Source organism: Lactuca sativa, chromosome 6, assembly GCF_002870075.4.
Source record: "Lactuca sativa cultivar Salinas chromosome 6, Lsat_Salinas_v11, whole genome shotgun sequence".
In the NCBI taxonomy this organism is placed as follows: domain Eukaryota; kingdom Viridiplantae; phylum Streptophyta; class Magnoliopsida; order Asterales; family Asteraceae; genus Lactuca; species Lactuca sativa.
Window position 1 is genome coordinate 22,203,211 of NC_056628.2, and position 10,748 is coordinate 22,213,958.

The window sequence follows — 10,748 nt, forward strand, 5'->3', positions numbered from 1 at the left end:
TCTCATCGCTCCATCGGTTCAAGGTTATTGCCCACATGGGAGTGGGACCTTGAAATGTCGGACGAGGGTTGGGGTTTGGAGCTACAGGGGGTAGGTTGTTAACTTCTGGCTCGGAGTTGGAGCTATCCGAAAAGCCTTCTGCATGGTGATCATCCAAAGGGATCGGGTGGTCATCTTCTGACTCCTCTTCGAGCCATTCCCCATTGCCTTGGTTTGGGTAGTACGGATCGCCGGGATGGTGGAAGCCAGCCATGCTATCTACGCGAGAATGGGGAAAGAAAGGTTAATAGACGTACTAATCTAGGATACTTATAAGATGGTCGTTATTAGTCGACCCAATACTTGCATAGTGCATACCAATTACATGTAACCGAAGCAAGATAGTCCTTCGAATAAGCAACCCAAACTCCAGATCCCTAATTAAACAAGAACAGGAAATGAAGCAAAGGTCATAGATTCTAAGTCTATGGCGCCCTAGTCACATGTAACTATGGTGTATCCACTTAGCAACTATTTCCCTACTAGTAACGACCCTTTTAGTTATCACATATGTAGTTATTAGAATGCAGAATACTCCTATAGTATTCTTGTTCTAACATTCTTGTGGTAGTGTTGGTAAGTTTTTATACTTGTTGCAACACCACAAGCACTCTTAGGCACATGCTAGTCACTCCTAGAAAGATGTAGTTGATCAGGCTACATCCACCCAGATGTGACTATATGTCTCTAAGTTTAATTGTGCTGCTCAACAATCTTAATACTTTTGTTCTGTTCTAGTATGATACTGAGCCTTTGTATTGGTGAATATATATATATATATATATATATATATATATATATACACTTAATTAAATATTGTAGTATTTAAAAGTACATATTCTTGGTCAGAGTGTTTTAGTCCCGAAGTGTTTATAGTTCGTATATCTTTTATGGGTTGATAACCTTGATTCACTATAAACAATGCTCTGATACCAATCTGTCACACCCCAAACCCGAGGATGGAGGAATACGTTCTGGGGTGGAGGACGTCATGTACAGTATCATAACAATTGCATAATAGTAAAAACAAGCGACAACAACCATTTCAATAATATATTGATTATAATTACAAACATGTTCTGCACAGTTAATAGACACCAAAAGTATAAACAAAATAAAAGATGAATCTTGTATACGCTCCATCTTCTCAAAAGCTGCACCAGTACCTGTCTATCTTTGACTTGAGGATACAAGTTATTTTGAAAACGAGTATCAACATAAATCTGGTGAGTTCATAAGAATTTAGTGTCGTTGTTTGTATAAAAGTGTTTATAATCATGTAATGTAAAAGCTATAATTACTATTTGAGAATAGAAGAAATCCCTAGAAAATCCTATATTTTCCAAAATTGAGCATTTTTAAGTTAAATCCTTCATGTATGTAAAGTATTTCCATTGAAACTTTCAGTTATAAAGATAATGTAATAAACTTCCTTCAAGTAACGTAAATGAGGAATAGTATTGCCGGTTGGCTGTAGTAGTGTTGCAAACTTGAACCAGTAATATGTATTTGTTTACTTCGGGAATTTAGCTTAGACTTTAAGTCTTAGTATGTTAATTTAGATATGGATGTGATCTCTCATGTAACCAAACTGAATGATAAGAGGGGGTCCGATGACCTTCCCGGTCATACGTAGTCTAGTGATGTAGTGCCACCCCTGGGCCTAGTCGGCTCGGACTGTAGTTAACAGTCGGGATGTAATAGTGTCTGTCCTGTATAGATCTATACATGTAGTGTTGCTTTCCTTCCAGGAAGCTCAGGTTATATGGTATTTGCGTAGTACAGTTCCGTATAGAGGGATAGTGTGTTATACTCTGGATTAGTGTATTCTCTTGTGTTATAGTATAGTAAACTTTTAGTATAGTACATAGTGTGTTCTCTTTAACGTGCATTAACTTGTAATAGTAGCAATTATAGTGAGTATAGTAGTAATAGAGGTAACGAGCAGTAGTCTTAACTATACCTATTATAGTTAAATAGAGTGTAGGATTGCATGCCTTTGATTTACAAAGGTATTAAATAAGATGAAGACTTTCATATCTAACACAAATAATATGATATATAACTAAGAAATCAACGAGAGTCGGACGGATAACAATATACCCTAAGACCACAATCAAACAAGAATAGGAAATAAGGCGAGCTATCGGTCCTAAGTCCTTCAAGTCTTACTTATATAAATATATTAGTGTAGATATAGTTTAAAAGAAAAGTAGTTTAAACACAGTTTGAAAATAGTTTAACAACAATCTATCTTTGAAAATACGTTTGATAATTATTTAAAGCAGTTTTATTGATAAGTAGCTAAAAGTATAGAAAATCCTTTTTAGTTGCAAGTTATAAATCACATATGATTTGATACTAACACTTGTTGCATTTAACTTGTATCCCCCCCCTAAAACATGTAAAAACATTTGAAAAGATTCGTTAAGGGGTATGAACTCACCTGTAACGAGTAGATCGCGTGACAATGTCGGGTAGGATGCTAGGTGTCAAATGAGAATTTGAACACTCACACGGATCCTATGAAACATGTAGTGACACATAATGATGTCTAATTAGTTATCAACTCACTAAATAAGTAAGTAATTAGACCCTAATGCATGAAAGCACTTTGTTTTATGTGCTAGAAGGCTATTGGGTTGCAAGGAATTAGTGTAAGGCCTCACTATGGAGTTTACTCCTCAAATTCTCACCTTAGGTGAGTTTACGGTTGACGGACCAATTCCCCCATGAGTTTACGGCCGTAACCGTAAACTCATGGGAGGAGTATATTTGTGTGCCTTAAGGTTTCTTGTATCACTAGGAAGGGTTCTAGGGTCAAATCCAAGGCTTGAGGGGTGTTTAGGGCTCAAATGGGGCACCAAAACACCATTTATGGTGTTTACGGTTCATGTGTTTACGGTTCATGAATATTCATGGACCGTATACAACTAAAAAAACAGCCTTTTACGACGCTCATTGTGCGTCGTCAAAGGCTCAGACGACGCGTAAATGCGCGTCAAGGAAGGCCCTGGCATAAAGAGAGACGACGCGCATTTACGACGCGCAGTTACGAGGCGCGTTTACGACACGCAATGCATATCAAGGAAGGCCCTGTCATAAAGGAAGACGACACGCATTCGTGTGTCGTAACCTTACGACACGCGTGTTAATGACACGTAATGCGTATGAAGAAAGCCCCTGTCAAGAATGGCCATGTCATAAATGAAGATGACACACATTTTTGCGTATCATAATTTTAAATGTTTAAAAAATATTATTTATACATTTACTTATTTTCAAATTAAATTTGTATTTAATGTTTCATAATAGAAAATAAAATATCATATACAAAAAATAGAATTCATTGCAAAAATTTAATGTCATACAATTCTATTTCTTACAATATATAAATTTACATCTAATCTACTATGTACATCGAATTCCAACTAACTAAAGTTGCATCTTGTCTTTCATAATTCTTTAAGAATAATGCTCTAAACAGCTGATTATATGGATAAGCAGTTGTACATTGGCCCATCTCACTTAATAATGACTTAGCAAAATTCTACTCCAAGTCTTTACTGCATCTTGCTGATAATGCTGCAAGATTTAAATAAAATTCAACTCCAAATCTTTACTCAATAATCAAAATCCCAAGAGTAACATCCATTATAGAGGCAAGTTCATTTTCAAAACAAAACATAGTATTTATAATGATAACGATGTGGAGGGTATACTATAAAAACTCAGACATGGCTATAATGGAGATAATAGGGATAGATATATATATATACCTTAACCAAATTAGCTTCCAGATCAGATTGAGAGCTGCAAAAAAAACTAATATATGTTAAGGTAGTATTTGGAGGATGTAATATGATGACATACACGTCCAGAAGGCTATTATCTATGAGCTTAACCAACACCAAGGGCATTATTGGTAGAAATAATGTTACTATTTGTAGGGTTGATAGGGATAATGTCTCCTCACTTCGTTCATGTACTGAAGCTCCCTGTTGAATATATTATGTTTTTCTATGCATATGGGAACATGGGGAGCCATCCTATGGGGGTAGATTTGTCATTTGACATACTGGTGAATGAACTGAAGGTGAAGACAAAGCATTTTCATGAAATTTTTTGTTCATATGAATTCCTTCTACATAGGGAAATTAAGCCAACTAACTTGACTAAGTTGACATGGTTTCTAATTGAAACTAGTTTCTAGATGATGAATGGAATATAAATTCAAGTAGGGTTTTGAAGTTTGAACAACATATATGTTGTTACCTTAACGAGGCCAGGTGGAATTACTAACCATCAACACCAATAGGCCAATGCGGAGCCTTAGCTGCAACATCAAGGCATTGTAGAATTGCTTGCTCTGCCTTAATTATTGATATTGAAAAGGCTACACCACAACACAACACAAAGATATTACCCACTTTTTTTGCACATCAGAAAACAAAATGAACTTAACAAACCTCCCATATCAAGAGAAGTCATGAATGACCCTGCATACACTGTAACAACAGCTACTCCATGTTCCAACTGTAAAATAGCAACAACCTTTCCAGCAACAATCATCAGTTCCATTACAAGTGTCCTCCCTAATCTGAGATTTACAATTTTCAATTCACAAATCCAATTTGTTAAAAAGAAATACATAATTAGCAATCTTATTTACTTTGAAAAAGATAAAACAATATGCATATAGATAGCTTCTGAGTTCTGACTTCCCATACCACTTATCAAAGGGCAAAAAGCAACTAAGCAAGAGAGATTACATTGCATACCCGTTATTCATAAGTACAACACAACTCCCACATTTAATTGGAACATAGTTAAGGTTCATATTTAAGATAAAAGTGTATATTTATTGGTTATGGTTCATATGAGGTGAGATATCGCTTAATCTCTTAACCCGCAAAAAGTCTATGTCACAAAATATAAAAAAAATAATAATAAAGAAAAAAAATAGCAAGATATCTTCCCTAAAACAGCTAATTCTTCAAATATCCAATAACATGGTAGAACCAATGGAGATCATCTTGCATAATGGAGTGGAGTTGAGGAATTGACATGCCATAAATCATTTATTTTTGTCTGTTAAAATACAACTAAGCAGCTGATGTGTCAAAAAAATTAAAAACTTATGCCACATCATACACATAAGTCATAGCAGGTTGCATGAACCATTGTCCTATTTTGAAACACCATTGCATATTATGTATAACAACAAACATTATAAATCAGAAAAAATGTGAAACATTGTTGTATAAATAAGTAACTAACCCTAAACAAGAATTAGGAGTCCCTTATAAGTCTTTAGTAGCATACTAATAACTTCCATTCCACCAAGGTTTTTATAATAATTTAAAGGTCACTAGAAATGCATGGAAAATGAAATTCATCATTTACAAGAACCTACTACCATAATACATACCTCAGAAAGAACCATCAGCATCTGATCAATGTACCAAATCTTATCAGGGGAAAGCCTACAACACCAATCAAGAAATGTTACTGTGTGTATGATACTTTGAAAATCATCAAAATATGCTATAACAATATTACATTCACCAAATTAAAAGATAAAAATGAAACCTTCAACTTACTTTTCTATAATGGAGCAAATTTTCTCAGTAAGATCTCCCTTGAAGTCCTGGTCACTTACATGTAGATAATCAATTAACTCCTTGGTCAAAGGTTTGACATTCGTCTCATTCACCAGAAGGTATACAAGTTCAAGGGCTCTTTTACGAATTGAAGCATCTAAATCATGAATCATAAAGAAGCATTCAGAAACCACAACAAACTTATATAACTTGATTGATATTTCTTTTTGTTAAGAGAAAAGTTTTACCTTTACACATTCCAAGATTGTTGCACGATGTCTCTGAACTACTTGATCATCTACTGAAATTGCTTTCATCAGCATGTTCAATGCAACATATCTGCCATATAACAAATCCCAATATTTTAGACCATAATAAAGGGAATACTCATTACACATATTAAGACATAACTTACCTGATATTGTTGTCACGATTAGACAAGAATCTTCCCAATATATTGATTTCAAGAACACGTCAACCACTGCTATCTTCAATGCTCATAATGGTTTCTACACATTCATAAAGTATTGCATTCCCTGCATTCTTGTTTGACTCAGTTTTTGTTGCCACCTACACAAGAAATTTCATAAATTCTTATAATTTTGAATTATATATCACAATTCACAATGAGCTTTATTAAAATAAAAGCTAACCTAGGCAAGAATGTCATTCATGGAATCACTAGCATCAGCATCTCCATGGCCCAAAACACGCAAAAGGCGAAGCAGTCTTATATGAAGAAAAGGGTCTGCAATACCTGAAACATCATATTCAGGAGCATATGGGCTTTTGACAACATCCTTCAAAACCTTCACCAACACCTCTGTGCATATTTATACCAAAGGAAGAAAAAAGAAAATATATCTCATCACTAAAATTACTAATTTACACTTATAGAATCATATGTCAAACAGTTCTTAGCGCAAATACACAGTAGAAAGATAAAGAAAGAGAACAAGAACTAGAAGAAGACAATCCCAACAAATAATAGATGATCTTTAACAAGATCAAGTATATTTACCTTCCTGAAAAATTCAAGAGCCTCTTCATTAAGGTTACAAAGATCTGTATAGAGCTGGATTGTTGTTAAAAGAACCCCATGATGGTTTTTTTATGTAAGGAAACAATAGGGTTGACAAAATTTTTCTGCAAGGTCAGGGACATTCTTTACAATCCTTATTGAGCACAATGCTGCCTGTAATTTGTAAGAACTTATGTGAGTATGATTCTTCATATGAAATGTGAGAATTAGATGAAACATCCTTGAGAGATCATGAAATGAAATAAATGTTAACATCAGCTTACTTTCTTACGAATATTTGGATCTCAAAATTCCAGCAATCTTTCAACTTCAGGTTGGTGTGGTGTGGTTAAGATCTAGTCCCACAATGTACTGATTGGTGTGGTTAAGATCTCTGTAGATGATGAAAAAAAAAGATTCTCAAGTCAACCATGTTGCTTGAACACAAGATATAGGAAATATAAGAGTGAAGAAAGACAAGAGCATACTGCTTTAGTGAATTGGTGACAAGCATCAAAACTTCTTGTCTTTCATCAAGAAGCAACATAAGTCCCAGATATCCTATTCTCTTTTCAGGGAATCCAAGAGTTGCTATAAGTTTCAAGCACTCCATTTGGCCAAAATGTGTGGGGTATCCTAACATGTGAATGAACATGAGCTTTGCCAAGTTACGGTGTCTGTAATCATTATCATTATCACTAACTGATGCAAGAATAGAAGCATATTCTTTTCTAACAACATCACGCTCTTCTGCAGCAGTTTTGCAGGCTCGTATTGCCCTAATCATTTCCCTGCAGTAGACCAATAATGTTTCATTTATAATTTCAGACCGAACTAATTAACAGCAAATTACGCATGTGGTATGAAATGTGGTCAAATCTTTTGCAGGTGAAGGATAAACCAAATCTTTTGTGGTATGAAATGTAGTAAAATCTTTTACAGTTTCAGACCCAACTAATTAACAGGCAAGCAGCTCAATGGTTTTTCCTAGACCCATTTCATTTGTTGTTTTTATAGAAACAAATCAGTAAAAACATCAAAAAAGATATATGAAATATTATAAAACCAATCGGATTCTTCTGGAATTAGGGTTCTAATATGGCTTAAGATATCAGGGAAGAAGAGGAAGAATAAGTGAAGAAATTGTATGTGTTCCAAAAGTGTAGAAATTGTAGGTGTTACACGAAAAATTAAGATATCAGGGAAAGAAGAAGAAGAAGAAGAAGAAGAAGAAGAGACTAGATGAATAACGGTAAACACGACATACCTTAGTGCAACCAGAAGAGAAGAATCAGACCTGCTTCATTGAATAGAATGAGATATTTCTTGAAATGGACCTAGGGCTTGTAAGCAGAACAAAAAATCATGAGAAATCATGCTCAGTAAAGCATACCTTAGTTCAATCCGAGCTAGGGCTTGTAAGGCCCTAAATCGTCGGCGCTGTGTGGATGAGAAGCTGTAAGGCCCTAAATCGTCGTCTCTAGGATAGAAGTAGATGGAGCATGTAAGTTCTTCACACTTTCAAGCATAATTGTAACCCTATCGTCGGCTCAAGCATAACTGTAACCCAATTATAGTCACTCAATGCGGAAATATGCGATTTTGGAACGGCGGAACTCTGTGGCGAAACCGATAGCAGCTTGGAACGAGATTCAAGTAAGCCAAATTCAAGATTCGTGAAATTATAGGGCACACGAGGCTACATGTTGCCTGAATTTCAGTCTACCGGAGTTCCGACACATAAGTCCGACTTGTATACTTTCGTAGTGGTACTTCTTGAGATATTGTCAGGCGAAGAAGGCAAGTGAGGAACGAAGGAAGGAGTGTCGATAACTAGGCAAGGCAGCAGTCGAATCTATGGAGGGGGAAGAAAGGATTGTAATTAGGGCAAGAAGGAACAAAAGTGGAGGATAAATAAGAAGGCGGGTGTTCAAAATTTTAGGGATTTCATTTTCCCCCTATCTATTAAACGCGCTTTTCATTAAAATTATAAAGCGACACTCATAGAGGACGCCCATTTAAGATACAGCGCCCTCCGTGTTTTTAATTTTTTCTCGTATGACGCTAAGTTAAGGGCACGCAATAATGCGTGACCTAAATCCTTAAATTTTTTGAAGAGATGACACTTTTTTAACGTTACTCTCCAATGCGTAACATAAATCAATGAGTGTCGTGGTTTGCGCATCGTAAAAGGCTATTTTTCTTGTAGTGGTAAACTCATGTTTACCCTCCTAAAGGCTCGATTTTTGGTTTCTAACTCCATGCATGTATGTTTCTAACTCGAGGACGAGTATTAGAATAGTTTTGGAGGGATTTTGGGCTTCAAAAACCCCCCTTAAGGGTGTTTACAGTTTTGGGAGGTATTCCCAAACCGTAAACTCGAGTTTTTAAGGTTTTGAGTGATTAAGTCTCGGGTTTGTATGAATGCAAAACTAAACAACAAGCTAGGGAGTATTACTTACGATTTTGGGGCTTGAATGAGGTGATTCTTGAATAAACTCAACTTCTAGAGAGAGAAAGTAGAGAGAGAGAGTGACTAGAGTGGTAAAAAGCTCCATCTAGTGCCCACTCATCCTTTATATAGGGGTTGGGTTTGTGACTAAGTGGGAATCTATCCGATACTCACGTTAAACGAGATTTTAAATTTTTACCCAATTAAATGGTCATAATTAAAAAAAAAACTTTTTCAAACTAAACGGGAGGGTAATTTGCGTGTTTTTATTTATTTCATTACGACACTAATAAAATAAAATAAAATATAACATTTATTGATTTGTCCACCCCAATATTAACAGAATCTTAATAAAAATAGAATATTTTATTAACGGAAACGGGTTACAACAACAGAATAAATTTTGGGTTGTCACACACCAATTGAAAGTTTCCTTCTGCAAGCTTACTCTGATTCAAACTATGGTCGTCTTCAACTCGATAGGAAAAGTACATCAGGAGAATGTCAATTCCTAGGTGGTCGTTTAGTCAACTGGTCATCTAAGAAACATAATTGCATTGCTCTCTCTACAGCTGAAGCTGAATACATTGATGCTGCCAGATGTAGCTCTCAAGTTCTCTGGATGAAATCTCAACTCTTGGATTATGGTTACCGATTTCAACGCATTCCTATCTTTTGTGATTCTTAGAGTGTCATTGCAATTTCTCACAACCCAATTCAACACTCCATGATGAACCGCATTGACATTTGGTACCACTTTATTAAAGATCATGTCATAAATGGTGACATTAAACTTATTTTTGTTCCATCTATTGATGAAATTGCTGGTGTCTTGACTAAGACATTAGACGAAACCAAATTTAATGGCTTTTTGAAAAAAATGAGTATGATGATACCTGATCCTCAATTCTTTCAGGAGACATGTTCTCTTTGATAGAAGTATTCAGAAGAAAAATATGCTCCGAACTAAATTATTATTTTTTTTTGCTTCGGAACTATTTTCCCTGTAAATACATAGGATCCTTTTACCTGTCTTTTTTTACTAATTATCCCTTGAGTTTTTAAGGTGTACAGCTCATTCTCTTCATCACGACTGTCAAGATCGACCATCATCCGGATCACCATTTCAGAACTCACTCAATAAAGGATTTCTGGAATTTTCAAAACATGCTCCGGAATTTTAAAGTGCTCCGGAATTTCAAAACTTGCTCCGGAATTTCAAATTTGCTCCGAAATTTCAAATTTTCTCCGGAATCTCAAAGTGCTCCGAAATTTTTAAACTTGCTCCGGAATTTCAAATTTGCTCTGGAATCTCTAAGTGCTCCGGAATTTCAAACTAGCTCCGGAATTTTAAAGTGCTCTGGAATTTCAAAACTTGCTCCAAAATTTCAAATTTGCTCCGGAAATTCAATGGGCTCCGGAATTCTCAAAATGCTTTGAAAATTTCAAAATTTGTTCCATAACATCCCGTTTATTCTCCGGATCATGCACTGTCCGAAATAATTCATCCAGAATACCAAGAGATAATAAGGTGAATACATTTGTGCATTTCGACAACACATCATGATCTAAATTCCCTTGCTGATAGAGCGAAAAGCTTGAAGATGTTTGACAGACATTTGTACCATAAACT

General features: G+C 35.4%; 1 pseudogene; it reads right to left on the reverse strand.

Annotated features, from left to right (window-relative positions):
- Positions 1-4,337: 4,337 nt before the first annotated feature.
- LOC111899474 (AP-1 complex subunit gamma-2-like) lies at positions 4,338-7,450 on the reverse strand (annotated as a pseudogene).
- Positions 7,451-10,748: the final 3,298 nt, after the last annotated feature.